At 43.0% G+C, this 19,060-nt stretch overlaps 1 protein-coding gene across 1 annotated transcript in view; it reads right to left on the bottom strand.

The window, feature by feature from the left end:
- RXFP2 (relaxin family peptide receptor 2) overlaps positions 1-19,060 on the bottom strand; it is a 252,882-nt gene that overhangs the window by 159,344 nt on the left and 74,478 nt on the right. The window lies entirely within an intron of this gene.

Raw genomic sequence — 19,060 nt, 5'->3', positions numbered from 1 at the left:
ACAACACTGGTCATACTGGATGCACTGCAACCAACCGACTACAGTCAAACATAGTGTTGATCACATGACCAGCGGCCATCTTCTGTCCTGTGTTTGCACAGCATGGAGGAAATCAAGGGACTAGATAAAGGGCCAGTAGCATTTTAATTCTTCATCAGCATTTTTCTGCTAAGGAGAGCAAAATTTTAAATAACAACTAATTACATATTAGCTTATATTTAAGGACCAGTTTCTGTATAAATTATGCTGATTCCTGGAATACCGCTTTAAACATGTCTGTTATCACCATTGATTGTACTGACCTAAAAAAAGTACTGTATATACTTGAGTATAAGCCGACCCGAGTATAAGCCGAGGCCCCTAATTTTACCACAAAATACTGGGAAAACCTATTGACTCAAGTATAAGCCGAGGGTGGGAAATGCATTGGTCACAGCCGCCCCAGTGTATATAGCCAGCCAGACCCTGCCCCAGTGTATATAGCCTGCCAGCCCCTGCCCCAGTGTATATAGCCTGTCAGCCCCTGCCCCAGTGTATATAGCCAGCCAGCCCCTGCCCCAGTGTATATAGCCTGCCAGACCCATCCCCAGTGTATATAGCCTGCCAGCCCCTGCCCCAGTGTATATAGCCTGCCAGACCCTGCCCCAGTGTATATAGCCTGCCAGACCCTGCCCCAGTGTATATAGCCTGCCAGACCCTGCCCCAGTGTATATAGCCTGCCAGACCCTGCCCCAGTGTATATAGCCTGCCGCCGCTGCCGGATAGATCGCACAGAAGATATACAGGGGTCGCCGGAAAGGTGAGTTTAGATATATTTATTTTTTTGACTCGAGTGTAAGCCGAGTTTGGGTTTTTCAGCACATTTTTTGTGCTGAAAAACTAGGCTTATACTCGAGTATATAAGGTATGTCATTTGGACAACACAGTGAAATACAAAAAAACAAACAACACAAGAAAATGAAGCAGTGGTTCTTGAAGGGGTTGTCCACTTTACCTCATATTTTCTGTAATGTGTAAGTGGGGGACGCTGGATATTAGGTAATTTACCAATATACAAATAATGAAATGTTCTGTGCCACGTTCTTAAAATGTAAAGTCCTCAGCTGCCATTTCTATCCATAAAATGACCAGAGATGGAGGGTCATGTGATTTCTAACTGTTGATGAACAATCACCCATAAAGGGCCTTAGATTATATTCTCGACTGTGTGCACTGCAACAAAATACTGTGCACCTAAAGGGGCGTTCTAGTGCGGATTCACACCGGCCGAGACATTTATGTTGGAAGTCCGGACATAATTATGGCGCACACCCGTTAGACTAAGTGCTCCAGAAAATAACTGGTGTACTCAGTTTAAACGCGTTTGGTGCTTGAACTTTAAAGAACTAGTAAAGACTGTGCACCTCTCTTCAATAATCTGGCACACTCTGAAAGGCAAACTACAAAACTAATGCTAAATCTGGGCCAATATCTCCCTCTGGTCAGGTAGTAGCACCTCTCCAATCACCAGCTTGTGTAACAGAAGCACCATTGGATAATCACATATCACAATTAACGGTTGCCTAGCCAGGAAGTAGCTACAGCTGCAATTACACAGTATCCCAAATTCTAGAAACTTCCTAGCGAGGTGATTAATCTCCCTAACAGCTCCTGACCTGGAGAGGGCACTATTCGCAACAACCAGCCTTCCTATGCATTGGCAGGGGTGTTGCAGATGCAAAGTTAGTAACTGCCAGAAATAGGATTATCGGGTACACACAGTACCTTATTGTGAAAGTAAACATTAAAGTCAATTCAATGGAAGCCGTACGCTGTGCAGAGCCGGTAACTGCCCACTGATCTCATTTTAATGATATATCCCATTGTTAGGCCATTAATTTCTAGACTTTTGTTACTCCTTCACATTTTGTTACCCACTTTTATCTACAGTATCTCCTTATTTTCAGTTGTTAAGGTTTTCCTACAAGTTTACTTCATCTCTTAGACAACTCCATGCAGTATCTGTGTCCTAGTTATTCGGCTCAGACTATGCAGTTCATGGGTTTAAACAGAGATATCCATCATTTCAAATTAGTGTAATATATTTTGGAATCTTAAAGTGTTGTTTTGACTTGAGAAACAGGATTAGAAGTTTCCAAACCCTGTGAAAATCCAAGTAGTTGCTCAAGGCAAAATTCAGCAGTTTAACTTGCCTACAGTCACAGATTGACAACTATTTAGAAAGTCTAACTTTTGTCACAAGGTAAGCTTAGGCCTGAATTTAACACATAATAAAGAATGTGAAATAGAGAATTGCCTGGGAAATTGTCTTCTTTTTAGTATACTCTCATTAGAAGGATCTGCTCAATTAACTGACATAAATTAATGAGAAAACCAGGCTGACCCAATGTACTAGAAATAGGAATCAGGACATGAGTTTTCAAGGTCATCCAGTTTTTATGATCTATGTATGAATGTATCATCTGTAGCTTTGAGGCTTTAGAGGTAACATTTACCACCTCACTGTGTGCCTAAGGGGGCCTAAAGACCCCCTTGCCACATATTATAGGGTCCATGTCACTGTACCGAGTATGAAAGTCTCTCTCTTCACACATAAAAATCAATGGGAAAATCAGAAAAACTGTGTTTTTAATCATTTTAATGTGATTTTTTTCTTCTTCTTTTATCATTTCTTTTTATATTTATGTGGTTATACCTGCACATTGGGATAATAAAGGGGTATTCCAGGAATCAGCATAATTCATATACAAATGGGTCCTTAAAATATAAGCTAATATGTAATTACCGTATATACTCGAGTATAAGCCGACCCGAGTATAAGCCGAGGCCTTAATTTTACCACAAAATACTGGGAAAGCCTATTGACTCGAGTATAAGCCGAGGGTGGGAAATGCATTGGTCACAGCCTCCCCAGTATATAGCCTGGCAGCCCCTGCCCCAGTGTATATAGCCTGGCAGCCCCTGCCCCAGTGTATATAGCCTGGCAGCCCCTGCCCCAGTGTATATAGCCTGGCAGCCCCTGCCCCAGTGTATATAGCCTGGCAGACCCTGCCCCAGTGTATATAGCCTGGCAGACCCTGCCCCAGTGTATATAGCCTGCCAGACCCTGCCCCAGTGTATATAGCCTGCCAGACCCTGCCCCAGTGTATATAGCCTGCCAGACCCTGCCCCAGTGTATATAGCCTACTGGAGCTGGCGGACAGATCGCACAGAAGATATGCAGGGGTATTTATTTTTTTGACTCGAGTATAAGCCGAGTTTGGGTTTTTCAGCACATTTTTTGTGCTGAAAAACTAGGCTTATACTCGAGTATATAAGGTAGTTGTTATTTAAGATTTTGCACTTTGCAGAAAAATGCTGTGGACATCGACTGTAATGAAGAATTAAAATACTACTGGCCCATCAGTCCGTTAATTTCCTCCGTGCAGTCCTTTGCGGAACAGAAACAGGGCAGAAGATGGCCACAGGTCACATGTCAACATCACATGTTCTGCACCTTCCCGGGAAGGTCATGTGATCAGCACTACGTTTGGCTGTAGTCGTTTGGTTGCAATGCATCCAGTATGACTGGTGTTTTGGTGATGGCAGTTACACATCATTACTATGGTAACAGAGCAAGAAAACCTGTTACATCATTACAGGGAGAAGAGCATAAGAGGTAGGAGGAGTTACTGAGAACTAAAGGATCTTGGGACTTGTAGTTTCCAGTGGCGGCCATCTTGGTGATAACTCTGCATACTTTAGAGAGGCCATAACATTTTGAGAATCATAAAAATCTAACTATTTAAGCTCCATTTTGTGACTAATGACATTGAGTTTTTTTACATTCATTTATTTATAGCATCATGGGTTTTTGTATAAGACATTCATATTCCCGGAATACCCCTTTAAGTCTTAAGAAGTAGTCTCTCTGATAAAATTTTACTTTCATACTGCATTTTACATACACCAATGAGAAAAATGGTAACAATGTTTCAAAGTTATGACTTTCAGGCTCTAGATCTCCCCATCCACTACAATTTTGAATGGAAGGCTACCCTCATTTTATAGACAATCATCTTGGCTACCTCATAAATAAATTTATAGAAGAAATTGGAGGAAGGAAAAGTTGGCACTCACCACTTCTGTAAAACTTCTTTCTTTATTAATTCATCTTAAAATGGCATACACAACAGGAGAGGGTAGCTAAGGAGGATGCGTTTTTGTACAAGAGTCGTTTTGTGCTTGTCATAGCGCTTCATCTTGGTCAGGCACCTTTTCCCCAGTCAAAAGAAATGGGCAAAGGTGTGTGAAGAACATGCCAACATTAGGAATGTGTAGAAGAATGCTGGGATCAGATTTTAGTTGAGACTCTCTTGAAACAATATCATGCACAGAAGGATTAAAGCATCGTTAAACACCTAAGGTGGCTTTAAAAAAATGCTAAAAAAAATACTAATAATTTTAATATTCAATTAGGAATGCCTTTGATGTTATATTAAAGATAAGAATCTTATCTTCCAGATCACATTAGTTTTGTGGTTCTGTGATCCACAGAGCCATAGACACATGCAGTTAAAGGAAACCTACCACCACGGATCTTCCTATAAAGGTGGATTGGGTGGTAGGTTCCTCTATTGGGTGTGAGGATAGCCCCTTTAAGAGCTAATCCTCACGTCCCCTGTAATCCTCACATCCCCTGTACTTTTATTCACCTAATATGCTAATTTTCTAAAGAGGCTACAGGGACGTTGAGTAGCCGGAGCTGAGGCTACATGGCGCGGCTACTCTACGCCCCAGTAGCCTCTTTGATCCTCTTACAAGATATCTTTGGCACCCACCTATGAGGAGCTGTGTGCCCTCATTCGCGAAGCCGGAGTTCTGCACATGTGCAGTAGCTACAGCTTTGGAGCAGTGACCATGTAGCTTCGCGAAAGAGGTCACTGGGTGTGGAGTAGCTGTGCCATGTAGCCTCAGCTCCGGCTACTCCGCGCCCTAGTAGCCTCTTTAGAAAATTAGCATATTAGGGGAATAAACGTTCTAAAAAGATACAGGGGATGTGAGAATTAGCCATTAAAAGTGCTATCCTCACGTACAATAGAGGCACCTACCACCCGATCTACCTTAATAGGTAGATCCGTGGTGGTAGGTTTCCTTTAATAAAGCTCCAGATAAATATCCAGTTTCTGTCTATTTCTTTAACTACCCGTATCTCGAGTGCCATGAACATGATAGAAGTGTCCAAAGTGACTGTTCTCATCTGCTTTGTGACTTTATAGATGATTTGTTGAGGTTATATTGTTGTCATATGAAAGAAGCAATTCTAGAATTTCATACTCTACCTGAGGGCACTGGTAATGGGGTAAAATCTGGAGACCCCCATAAAGTCTATGGGAGAGTTTATGACTAGTGAGCAGGCCCAAACCTGAAATGTTCCGGTCCGAACAAGTTCGTTGATGAAAGTGGACAACCCCTTTTAATTTCTGTTATCTTGCTTATACAGCTTTGACTGTGATTGAATGTACCTTCTTTGCCCTGTATTCGGAGTAATTCTATTACTACATGAATAAATGACAGCAATTACTATTCCCATTTACTCTTCATACAATGAATTGAGGGATCCGCCATGCAATTACATGACAAACATCTGTAAATTGTAAAATGACATTTTTTGTCTGGTTAATGAAATATTGAACTTTAGGGAAATATTTGCATTGACAGCTAAGGCTATATACAGCCCAGCTTAATAGAAACTAATAGGCGGAGATTTATCAGAAGTGTCTGACAGCAGAACTGTTCTACTTGTTCATGGTAACAAATCAGAGCTCAGCTTTAATTTCCTCACAGCTGTTTATAAAATTAAAGCTGAGCTCTGATTGGTTTCCATGGGCAACTAGAATAGTTTTACCTTAGACACTCCTGATAAATCTCCCCCTATTTGCATGGACAGTTATATGCACCCCAAGAAATTCTTCAGGCTGAAAGTTCATAGCTATGTCCATGCGTGCCGGATAGTCATTGAGTAAAATATTATTATGTCTTTTTATAAATTTGATGTAGAGTAGTAAAATTTGCAGCCAACAATTATGAGATTTTTATGAGTAACATTTTTGGCATCTAGAAAAAAAGGATTTTGCTAGATATGATTTATAGTACGTAAAATTCTATCTCTGTATTACACTAGGCAGACATCGTATTGACGTCCATTGCGGGATTAATAGTTTGAATGTTCCATTATGGACAATGACAGAGCTGGTCAATTAGGAGGGAGAAGAGGGAGGAAGAAGCTGCTTGCACATTGAATACTCTTCAATAAATGTGTCTCATAGTTATCTGATAGAAACCTGGATCTGCAACAATGGTTTGGATGGCTACCAACTGGACAACCTGATATTTCCTTTTTTTTTTTGGAGAAAATTAATGAATAATGTCCTAAGGGCTTATTCAACATCATTCAAACAGATAGAGCTATGTCGTATATCTTTTTCTTGAGCCAAACCAGAAACCCAAATGAGAATGACCCTTACTTCTCCTTAATCATGTCAATCCTCCCTTTTTAACCTATGTTACATTGATTTACTGCTATGATCATAGGTTAAACAGGGACTAGAACCTTTGGGTTTTGGTTTTGGCAGATCTTACTGTAATTAAAAATGTCAAGGAAGATTCTTGGAAAGAAGAAGGGTCTCTGATGAAACAAATCTGGTTATATGGCTTTTTTATGTTTAAATAAAAGGTTGAAAGTTATCTTGGGGCCGCAGCTAACACCTAATGGGGCACATTTACTAAGGGTCAGTCGGACGCATTTCCGTCGGGTTACCCGAATATTTCCGATTTGCCCTGAATTGCACAGGGGTTTTTGGAGCATGCGACCGGATTTTGGCGCATCGCCGATTATTATGATTAGGCTCTGTCGCTCTGGTAGCAGCTCCAGTGGTCTCCTCTTACCCTAACTATGCACTGCCTCAGAGAATGATGTAATCACTCTGTTGTCCCTGACAGGCAGAAGTAATCAATCGCTGCAGCATCCCCAGACTCTGTGTATGAGCCATCCAGCTCAGGTTGATTAGTCCTGTCTGGACAGTTCAGGAAGCTCCGTGAAATGTGCTTATGCATGGCATACAGTCTTCACCCAGCTTTAACATGGCCCTGAATTTTATCATTGTTTTTAAGCAAAACCACTTGGATCAGGGATTAAACAAGATATGTTTCTGCATCAGTGTAGCTACATCATTCTCAAGGTATATATGAGACTTTAGTTACACCCCTGAGGAGGATGTGAACTACTTTGCAGTTAGGGTCCAACTTAAAGGGGTTGTACAAAATTAAGAAAAACATTTCTGCATTTTCCTTGTCTGCCCAAAGTTTGGTTTCTTAGAGTTGTTAAAGTTCAGTCTCATTAACCCCTTCCCGCCACAGCCCTTTTTTGTTTTTGCGTTTTCTTTTTTCACTTCCCACTGTAACTTTTTTATTTTTCCATGTACAGAGCTGTGTGATAGCTTATTTTCTGCGTAACAAATTACACTTCAAAATGGTGGTATTTAATATTCCATGCCATGTATTGGGAAGCGGGAAAAAAATTCCAAATGCAGTGAAATTGGTAAAAAACACATTTGCGCCATTTTCTTGTGGGCTTGGATTTTACGGATTTCACTGTGCGCCCCAAATGACATGTCTACTTTATTCTTTGGGTCGGTATGATTACGGGGATACCAAATTTGTATAGGTTTTATAATGTTTTTATACATTTAAAAAAATTAAAACCTCCTGTATTAAATTTTTTGGGGGGATTTTGCCATGTTCTGTCGCTAATAACTTTTTCATAATTTGGTGTATGGAGCTGTGGGTGGTGTCGTTTTTTGTGGATTTTTATGACGTTTACAATGTTCTCATTTTTAGGACTGTACGACCTTTTGATCACTTTTTATAGAATTTTTTTTTTAAATGGCAAAAAAGTGCCATTTTCAACTTTGGGCTAAACGCAGTGAAAACCCGATATCATATTTTGATAGATCGGGCATTTTCGAACGCGTCGATACTGTTTATTTATATTTATATCAGTTCTAGGGAAAGGGGGTTGATTTGAATTTTTAGGTTTTTTTATTATAATTTTTTTTTTTTACTTTTTTTATTTTTATTTTTACTATTTTTCAGACTCCCTATGGTACTTTAACCCTAGGGTGTCTGTACGAGTCTATCATATACTGCTATACTAGAGTATGGCAGTATATGTGTATTTTACTACTCATACTCATGAATGGGTTAACCCGAAGTAGCTTCGGGTCTTCGTGAGACCTGAAGCTACCATGGTGACGGATCGCCGCTCCCCGAAGACGTCACAGGGAGCGATGATCCTCAGAAAGATGGTGGCGCCCACGCGTCGCCATCTTTTTGAAGCCGCCATCTTTTTGACACCTTTGCTGGCAGTGATTAGCAGGAAAGACTTACCGGCTATGGAGAGGGTTCGGCCCGCGAGCCCTCTCCATGCACTGGGACCGACATGTGACGTACTATTACGTCACATGTCGGTAAGGGGTTAATGTCAGGGTAGATGATCTGCAATTCACATGATATGGATAAAGGAGACACTTTTTTGGAGTGTCCTGTTGCAATCCAGTGGTGCATTGTCCGACAAGGATTCGGGTCCGGCGCGATTCACGTAGTTCATGCGCCGGAGTTTCTGCATCTGTCGCTTCCGTGCCGAGGTCCGCCGGAGTTCACCTTCTTCCCGGTGCTTGTAAGTGCATTCCTTGCGACACATTTCTGATTGTTAAATCCTGTTCGTTGTCCGAAACCGTTGGGTTGTCCGATGGCCACGCCCCCCGATTTCTGTTGTGTGCATGCCGGTGCCGATGCGCCAAAATCCGATCACGTGCGTCAAAATCCCGGGGCAATTCGGTGCAAAACAGAAATATTTGGGAAACCTGACGAAAGTGCGGCGTTCGGACCCTTAGTAAATGAGCCCCATTGTATTCTGTGTATGTGGGCTGTGTAGGACACACCTGTACATGTAACCGATGGACTGCTGTGGTACGTCCATTCTATACATGCATGTCATGATGATTCAATGGGTACCCCAATGGTGATTGACCTCCAGAATCATTATAGGTCATCAACATCAGCAATGAGCTGAACCTAGCCAACTTTCTTGCCAGAATAATTAAAGAGAACAAAAAAGTTCAGCATCATTCTCATTAGCGACCAGCACCAGTAACAGCAGATCATGTTCACTGAAATGGGATCTCAGTTTCAGTTCCAGGCCGGCCATTACACAACTGGACTTCTGGTTCTGTTCTCTATTGTTATTTCAGCACCAGAGGCTACAGCAGACTATGATCTGGCCATTGTGGTTGTCAATCAGAATAACTTTCCAGCAGCCATACTCATAATCTTGCTAGCTCGATACTCGTGTATGCGTGGTCCCTTTTCTATATCATAATGCTCAATGTACATGCATATGGTATTTTAGAGAGAGGCTAAAACATTTACCATATATACTCGAGTATAAGCCTAGTTTTTCATCACAAAAAATGTGCTGAAACCCCAAACTCGGCTTATACTTGAGAAACAAAAATATAGTTTTCACCAGGTTTTTGTGGTAAAATTGGGGGCCTCGGCTTATACTTGGGTCTGCTTATACTCGAGTATATACGGTAGCTCTTCTTCACATTAGAGCCTTGTAAGTTCACCAAATTCAGCAATTTCCCTTTGATTTACTTAACTTCCAGTTTCTTTATCCCTGGTTTTCTCCATTGCCATCTGTAGGGGATGTCACTGTCACCTTCTCTCTCCCTGTCCCTGTTTGCACCTTACTATTTAAAGCAATTTTCTCCCAATTCAGCAGTTTCAGTGTCACAGTTCTCCTTGATGAATGCTGCTCTCCTAAGCACCCATCTTCATGTACTGCTGAGATTACACAATGACAATACTTTTGGCCCTGTAGCTGTTTCCACCCTGACTCCTTCATACGCCTCCTCATTAATTCCCAGATAACAGCTCAATGTAACTCGTCTCCAGTGGTGACCTTTTCCCTTTTAATATATTCTTATCGTCTTCATGACTTCCTCATCATCACCTTCAAGACTTTTCTTTCCCGCTTTTCTTCAAGAAATTTCCTACCATTGCCTACAATATGTCACATTCTCCTAGATTACAAGAAAACAAGCAGAAATTAACCCCCTGCCTTCAGACAAGCTTTAATTTGCCTAATTTTTCAATCAGAGGCTCCAGATGGCACTCCGCACCTGTGTTTAGGTAAGTTTCCCCAGTAACTGCAATGAGAAAGGATGCATTTATTTGCTTAATCTTCTACAAATGTATGTATTTGACTTCTTTTAGGATTCACACACTGTATATATTCGATTATAAGCCGACACAAGTATAAGCCGATAAACCTAATTTTAACTCAAGTATAAGCCTAGGGTGGGAAATGCATTGGTCACAGCCTCCACCCAGTATATAGCCTGCAGCCCCTGCCCCACAATATATAGCCAGATAGTCCCTGCCCCACCGGTATATAGCCAGCATCCTTGCCCCCCAGTATATTGCCAGCAGCTCATGCCCCCTAGTATATGGCCAGCAGCCCATGTCACCCTGTATATAGCCAGCACCCCAGGCCCCCAGTATATAGCCAGCAGCTCCCTAGTATGATATCCAGCCCCTGCCCCCTAGTATATGGCCATCAGTCCACTTCCGAGTGTTCCCAATATATATTTAAAAAAATCTGTACTCACCTTTCCGACCCAGGTCCTCTTCTGTCTTCTATAGCTCTGGCTCTGTCTTTGGGTCCCCTTGCACTGTCGCCGCATATACCATTATGTCAGCCGCTTGCTGACATCATAATGTGTGCCTATGATGGCGTACACACTACGATGTTGGCAAGCGGCTGACGCCATGGTGTGTGAGACACAGGCGCGGGGACCCGAAGACGGAGCCAGATCTTCAGAAGACAGATGAAGACCTGCAGGGGTGTCGGAAAAGTGAGTACAGAGGGGTTTTTTTCATAGACTTGAGTATTAACCAAGTTAAGGTTTTTAAGCACATATATATATATATTTGTAAAGCTGAAATGTATCACAGTGTGATAAATGCTTTTCTTTCGATCGGGGAATTTATTATTGCTCATCTGCCAGAAAGTAGATTTGTGTTGAAAATATTTTAAAAAATCTAAAATGCCTTTCGATACATTTATAAATGTTTTTAGAACATTGTTTGGCTTTTTTCTGTCTCATCCAACAAAGGGAGCATGACCTTTGCAAAAAAAAACAATTTCTGTTTGAATCTGACCTTGGGACGTGCACGAAGTTTGTACCATATCTACTCTGTCTGGCCTATTGTTATGGTAAGGATAGGGAGCCTGAATGTACTAAATCCCTCCAACAGCCCCTGCCTACTTACTGACCTGGGGTACATTCCGTTTATTGTATAATATAGAAGATAGAGAAAAGGGGAGATAAAACTGTAGTCAGCAACCTGGAACAGTGTCATTACATCAGGACATATTCAGAAACCAGAGGGTAATCAAAATACAAACAGTAACAAGATGGAAGAGCATGACAAGATCATGTATGGAATGGATAGAAAACAGAGCAGATGAAACTAGAGTTAAAGTCAAGTTTTCACACACAAAAATGACCAACAATAACTGGCAATGAACACTAGTCTCAAGAAAGTGTTATACCTGGCTAATAAGTTGAGAGTGAATCTGCTACACAAAACCACTCAAACCAACAGAAACTGTGACATTATTCCTTTGTTTGCACAGGGTTTCTCAAGGTTGTTCACTTTATTTCAGTCAATCCAAAATAGTTAGGATTATTGGATTTCTCTAAAATTGTCCCAAGTACTATTGGTGTCTGATCTTGAATCTGATTGCCAATTGCTCTCCACTGAAATATGTCTTTCTACAGCTACCTATAGTTGGTTCTCCTCCAAGACAAAGTCCAGCCCATTCATAAGATTATATACAAGATTAGATACTTCTGTACAATGACCGGGAGCCATAAAAGTCTACGGGGACTGTGATCCTGTCTACATTTACTTGTAGATTAAGGCACATTGACTGTGGTAATCTTTTTATATTTGTTATCCTTGTCCTCCTTCCTTCTAAAATTAACTTTTACAATTATGGTAATTAGCCTTAAGTGCTCTGGGGGCGTTACCAGAGCCCCATCATACTCCTCCACCCTTCCATCTCCCTCTGTCTGATGTAATCTCACTGCAGCAGCCAGTATCAGCACACAGTGGAAGGGGGAAGGGCTTCTGTACAGTGTAATATTCTGCTAAGCTACAGGATGGGGGCTCTGTTAACACCCCCCAGAGCCCTTCCAGATAAATACAAATTGATTTTAGAAAGAAGTAGACCATGGATAATAAATTGAAAAATATTCCAACAGTCATAGTGCCTGGATCTATGAGTAAGTACCCCTGGTTTATCATGATGGATTTTGATGGTCGATTTCCTTTAACATTGATGGTCATAGAAGTGAATGGGAGCTGCGGCCGCAGTAGATGGTTCCTAATACAACACAGAGAATGGGGCCAACTTCTCCTGGGCTTGTGCCATGTGTTTACACCAGGCCAAACAGAATGGAGACCAGGCAATGGCCCAGAAAATCAAACTGTGAAAGTAAAGACTATACTGAAAAATAACTAATTTTACCGCTATTTTCTCACAATCAGGTTCCTCAATCTTCCTGTTTTATTGGATTTATGTATTAGCTTGTCTGTACTGTATTTGAACCCTATAAATTGGGAATGGCTACATAACACCTTCTCTTACTTCCTACTAGGGTCTTTGAAATGTAGAATCGAAAACTGTGATCTGTTCCAATCTATCATTATTATTTTTTTTTAAATTATTATTAGGAAAAACCTTTTTGTCTATTTATAAGAAAATCTAGCAACCATTTACTCACGTTCATAACCCCCCTTTTGACCTCTGCCTTTGATGCAGATTTACTTTGGTGCCTGATAAACTATTCACTCATCTCATCACTCATGTGAATATGGACATATTGGGGCACATTAACTAAGGCCCTTGCGCCAGTTTTCCATCGAACTTTGCACGTTATTTTATGTTGAAGCTGCTTGCACAGGTATGTAAGAAGTTCCTGCACCACAATTGTGTAGCAAACAACTCTTTTGTGGGGCAGCTGCACTAGGCATCATGCAACACAAATAAGGGGGCGTTCCTGTGCTCAGTTGGACCGTGCGCCAGATTTATCATATTTCCCCTGGGGTACCCAAAAAAGTTGTTGCAATCTGTCGGGACAGAGCCTGAAATCCAGGAATCTGGCGCCCTCTGCACACCACAAGGAAAACTACATTTGGTGCCCTATTAATTTCCCTCCCCACCCCATCTGACAAAAAATGGGACACATTGACCGTCTTCAATCCCAGTACCCTAGTTTTGGTAACCCTTCCTATATAATGTTACACCATTGTGTTACCACTAACTATGTGTAACACTCACTGCTTGGGGAGCCTGCATCTTTGACATCATACACAGTGTTTATCTGTAATTTCTTTATTCAGTAAACCATAAAATATACTAAGTCCCCTTTGTCATCCAACCATAGAGAAAATCTGCTGATTAAAAATGTCTACAATAGCTCTTTATCCTCTCTTCGCTATCCATCCATTTCCATCATACCCGTGTTTATAATCTCGATTCTTTTAGGAATTGAATGTTTCCCCTTCGCCTTTTGACAAGGAATCAGTTATGTTCCTTGCACGGCAGCAGAACCTTTTATCTCGCCACAAGGAAGACTTCTCCGAGAAGCAAATCCGTCACAGCATGAATGTCTATTTCTATTTCAATCTACTGGAAATTTTTTAAAAAAAAACGGTAACTTGTCGGTAGACTTCACCCGCTCGGTCATATAAACAGGAAAAAATTCCGGTGCTCATGTTGACAAAACCATTATAGCAAAATGCAAAGAGACAACAGTGCGACTCTCTGGGGAATATTAAGCTGCGGCTAGTGAGGAATCACCTCGGAGAACATGTGCACGGCAGATGTGATATTACAAAAAAAAAGAACGTAAACTGCAACTGAAAAATGATCTCCTGCATCTCATCATCCGAAGAACAAAAACACAACTTCTATGACATGTGGAATAGGAAAGTTTATGAGATAAGATGCTGAACTACGACCACAACTCATCTGCCCGAAATTACTACGTGTGAAAAACAACGGTAAAAGCTTACAGATGTGGTAACCGTTACAAGTGTGATATCTTTATGTGAGCCTCAACTTTTTTTTTTTTTTATTTCCTAAATAAATAACCCAGGTGATAACAGTAATATTTGTAATGTATTCCATTTATGAAAAATGCTTCAAATATCCTGTGTTTACCCCTAAGACTCCGTGCACAAATCTGTGAACTTTTTTCCAGGGTGTAAAAATACTTAAAAAAAAATACAACTTCTAAGACATGTGAAATAGGAAAGTTTCTGATATATGGTGCTGAACTATGACCCCAACTCATCTGCTAGAATAATTGTGAAAACTTCATTTCAAGCTTCATTTCAGCTGTAACATATCTTAGAGTGAACCTAAACATTTTTTTAATTTCCTAAATAAATAACCCAGGTGACAACAGTAATATTTGTAATACAGGCGGTCCCCTACTTAAGAACACTCGACTTACATGCAACCCCTAGTTACAAACGGACCTCTGGATATTGGTAATTTATTGTACTTTAGTCCCAGGCTACAATAGACAGCTGTAACAGTTATTATTAGAGATGAGCGAGCACTAAAATGCTCGGGTACTCGTTATTCGAGACAAACTTTTCCCGATGCTCGAGTGCTCGTTTCGAGTAACGAGCCCCATTGAAGTCAATGGGAGACTCGAGCATTTTTCAAGGGGACCAAGGCTCTGCACAGGGAAGCTTGGCCAAACACCTGGGAACCTCAGAAAAGGATGGAAACACCACGGAAATGGACAGGAAACAGCAGGGGCAGCATGCATGGATGCCTCTGAGGCTGCTTAATCGCACCATTATGCCAAAATTATGGGCAACAGCATGGCCATGACAGAGTGACCGAATGAGGCTAGATAGCATCTAAAACATCCAATAATTGACCCTGACACTATAGGGGACGGCATGCAGAGGCAGCGGCAGCGGCAGCAGGCTAGAGAGTGGCATGGCAACATACCCTAAATGGACTCAGGCTTCAAACCAATGGGTGGCAGAGAGGAACCAAAGGAGGTGAGCAAGAAGCGCTCAAATAATATCGGTACATGATAAAAGTTTGCCAGTATATTTTGTGGATTACACAGCAGGGTGGCGACAAAGTTAACATGGAAGCCATGAAAACAATCCAAAATTCTGCCTGACACAGCTCGTTTGATAAGGGGACCATGTATGGAGGCAGTGAACTAGTAGTAGATTAAAGGTGCTGCAGTTAAAACTATGTTAGTTGGATCTTGGCATGGAGCTGGCGCTCCGCTGCCAGGCGAGCTTTTGCCAATCCAAGCCCCTGTCTCTAGGCTACTCCCCAAACAGCACTTCTAAGAACCTTTTGTATAAGATCAAGTGTAGTAGCGTTCTTATAAGTTTGGGATATGGCGGGTGAGGGGAATGTAAACATCTGCGCAAGAAGCGCTGAAATAATATCCGTAAATGAAAAAAGTTTTCCAGTATATTTTGTGGCTTACACAGCACGGTGGCGACAAAGTTAACAAGTTTGATGCGGAATGCCCTGTAATAGCTCTTGGGCGGTGTGCCTTTTATCACCTAGGCTCAGCAGTTTGAGCACCGCCTGCTGTCGCTTAGCGACGGCACTGCTGCTGTGCCTAGAGCTACCGACTGATGGCGCCATGCCCACAGATGGTAATTCGGAGGAGGAGGAGGAGGTGGAGGAGGGGTGGGAGGAGGAGGAGGCATAGTAGGCCTGAAACACCTGGACCGAGGTAGGCCCCGCAATCCTCTGTGTCGGCAGTATATGACCAGCCCCAGGGTCAGACTCGGTCCCAGCCTGCACCAAGTTAAGTGTAGTAGCGTTCTTATAAGTTTGGAATATGGCGGGTGAGGGGAATGTAAACAGATGCGCAAGAAGCGCTGAAATAATATCCGTAAATGGTAAAAGTTTGCCAGTATATTTTGAGGATTACACAGCAGGGTGGTGACAAAGTTAACAAGTTTGTTGTGGAAGCCATGAAAACAACCCAAAATTCTGCCTGACACAGCACGTTTGATAAGGCGGCCATGTATGGAGGCAGTGAACTAGTAGTAGATTAAAGGTGCTGCAGTTAAAACTATGTTAGTTGGTTCTTGGCATGGAGCTGGCGCTCCGCTGCCAGGCGAGCTTTCGCCAATCCAAGCCCCTGTCTCTAGGCTACTCCCCAAACAGCACTTCTAAGAACCTTTTGTATAAGATCAAGTGTAGTAGCGTTCTTATAAGTTTAGGATATGGCGGGTGAGGGGAATGTAAACAGATGCGCAAGAAGCGCTGAAATAATATCCGTAAATGGTAAAAGTTTGCCAGTGTATTTTGTGGATAACACAGCAGGGTGGCGACAAAGTTAACAACTTTGATGTGGAATCCATGAAAACAACCCAAATTTCGGCCTGACACACCTCGTTTGATAAAGGGACGATGTATGGAGGCAGCTATATGGACGACTTTTGGAGGTAGCAATGGAGACAACGTGTGGAGGCTGCTATGGAGACAATTCAATTTGGATAGTGCCTGTATGTGGCAGTCCAAAAAAGTTTTCAAACCAGAGGAGCAGGTAGGTGGCCCTCCATAAAAATGGAATAGATTGAGTGCCTGTATGTGGCAGTCCAAAAAAGTTTTCAAACCAGAGGAGCAGGTAGGTGGCCCTCCATAAAAATGGAATAGATTGAGTGCCTGTATGTGGCAGTCCAAAAAAGTTTTCAAACCAGAGGAGCAGGTAGGTGGCCCTCCATAAAAATGGAATAGATTGAGTGCCTGTATGTGGCAGTCCAAAAAAGTTTTCAAACCAGAGGAGCAGGTAGGTGGCCCTCCATAAAAATGGAATAGATTGAGTGCCTGTATGTGGCAGTCCAAAAAAGTTTTCAAACCAGAGGAGCAGGTAGGTGGCCCTCCATAAAAATTGAATAGATTGAGTGCCTGTATGTGGCACTCCCAAAAATTGTTTAAAACAGAGGACCGGGTCGGTGGCCCTCCATAAAAATTAAATGCATAAAGTACTATAGCTAGAGCCAGTGGGCCCTGTAAAAAAATAGCCAGTTTCCTCTGCTTTACTGTACAAAGAGGAGGAGAAGGAGGAAAATGAGGAGGAGGAGGAGTGGATAAATTATTCAGGTTGAGCTTCCTTCACCTGGTGGAGATTGGAAATTAGGAGAAATCCAGGCTTTATTCATCTTGATAAGCGTCAGCCTGTCAGCGCTGTCAGTCGACAGGCGTGTACGCTTATCGGTGATGATGCCACCAGCTGCACTGAAAACCCGCTCGGACAAGACGCTAGCGGCAGGGCAGGCAAGAACCTCCAAGGCGTACAGCGCCAGTTCGTGCCACATGTCCAGCTTTGAAACCCAGTAGTTGTAGGGAGCTGTGTGATCATTTAGGACGATGGTATGGTCAGCTACGTACTCCCTCACCATCTTTCTGTAAAGATCAGCCCTACTCTGCCGAGACTGGGGACAGGTGACAGTGTCTTGCTGGGGTGACATAAAGCTGGCAAAAGCCTTGTAAAGCGTACCCTTGCCAGTGCTGGACAAACTGCCTGCTCGCCTACTCTCCCTCGCTACTTGTCCCGCAGAACTACGCACTCTGCCGCTAGCGCTGTCAGAAGGGAAATACTGTTTCAGCTTGTGCACCAGGGCCTGCTGGTATTCATGCATTCTCACACTCCTTTCCTCTCCAGGGATGAGAGTGGAAAGATTTTGCTTGTACCGTGGGTCCAGGAGAGTGAACACCCAGTAATCGGTGCTGGAATAAATTCTTTGAACGCGAGGGTCACGGGATAGGCAGCCTAGCATGAAATCTGCCATATGCGCCAGAGTACCAACGCGTAAGAATTCACTCCCCTCACTGGCCTGACTGTCCATTTCCTCCTCCTCCAACTCCTCCAACTCCTCTTCTTCTGCCCATACACGCTCAACAGTGAAGGACTCAACAATGGTCCCCTCTTGTGTCTCGCCAACATTCTCCTCCTCTTCCTCCTCATCCTCCTCCACCTCCTCCGATATGCGCTGAGAAACAGACCTAAGGGTGCTTTGGCTATCAACAAGGGAATCTTCTTCCCCCGTCTCTTGTGAGGAGCGCAAAGCTTCCGACTTCATGCTGACCAGAGAGTTTTTCAACAGGCCAAGCAGCGGGATGGTGAGGCTGATGATGGCGGCATCGCCACTGACCATCTGTGTTGACTCCTCAAAGTTACTCAGCACCTGACAGATATCAGACATCCACGTCCACTCCTCATTGTAGACTTGAGGAAGCTGACTGACCTGACTACCAGTTCTGGTGGAAGTTGACATCTGGCAGTCTACAATCGCTCGGCGCTGCTGGTAAACTCTGGATAACATGGTCAGTGTTGAATTCCACCTCGTGGGCACGTCGCACAACAGTCGGTGAGCGGGCAGTTGGAGGCGGCGCTGCGCTGCCCTGAGAGTGGCAGCATCTGTGCTGGACTTCCTGAAATGCGCACAGATGCGGCGCACCTTCGTGAGCAAATCAGACAGATTGGGGTATGTCTTGAGGAAACGCTGAACTATCAGATTTAACACATGGGCCAGGCATGGCACATGTGTCAGTCTGCCGAGTTGCAGAGCCGCCACCAGGTTACGGCCGTTGTCACACACAACCATGCCTGGCTTCAGGTTCAGCGGTGCCAGCCACAGATCAGTCTGCGCCGTGATGCCCTGTAATAGTTCTTGGGCGGTGTGCCTTTTATCGCCTAGGCTCAGCAGTTTCAGCACCGCCTGCTGTCGCTTAGCGACTGCACTGCTGCTGTGCCTAGAGCTACCGACTGATGGCACCATGCCCACGGATGGAGGAGGAGGAGGCATAGTAGGCCTGAAACACCTGGACCGAGGTAGGCCCCGCAATCCTCGGCGTCGGCAGTATATGACCAGCCGCAGG

This window comes from Engystomops pustulosus, chromosome 2 (assembly GCF_040894005.1).
Source record: "Engystomops pustulosus chromosome 2, aEngPut4.maternal, whole genome shotgun sequence".
Classification (NCBI taxonomy): domain Eukaryota; kingdom Metazoa; phylum Chordata; class Amphibia; order Anura; family Leptodactylidae; genus Engystomops; species Engystomops pustulosus.
This window is presented reverse-complemented; position numbering and strand designations above follow the sequence as displayed.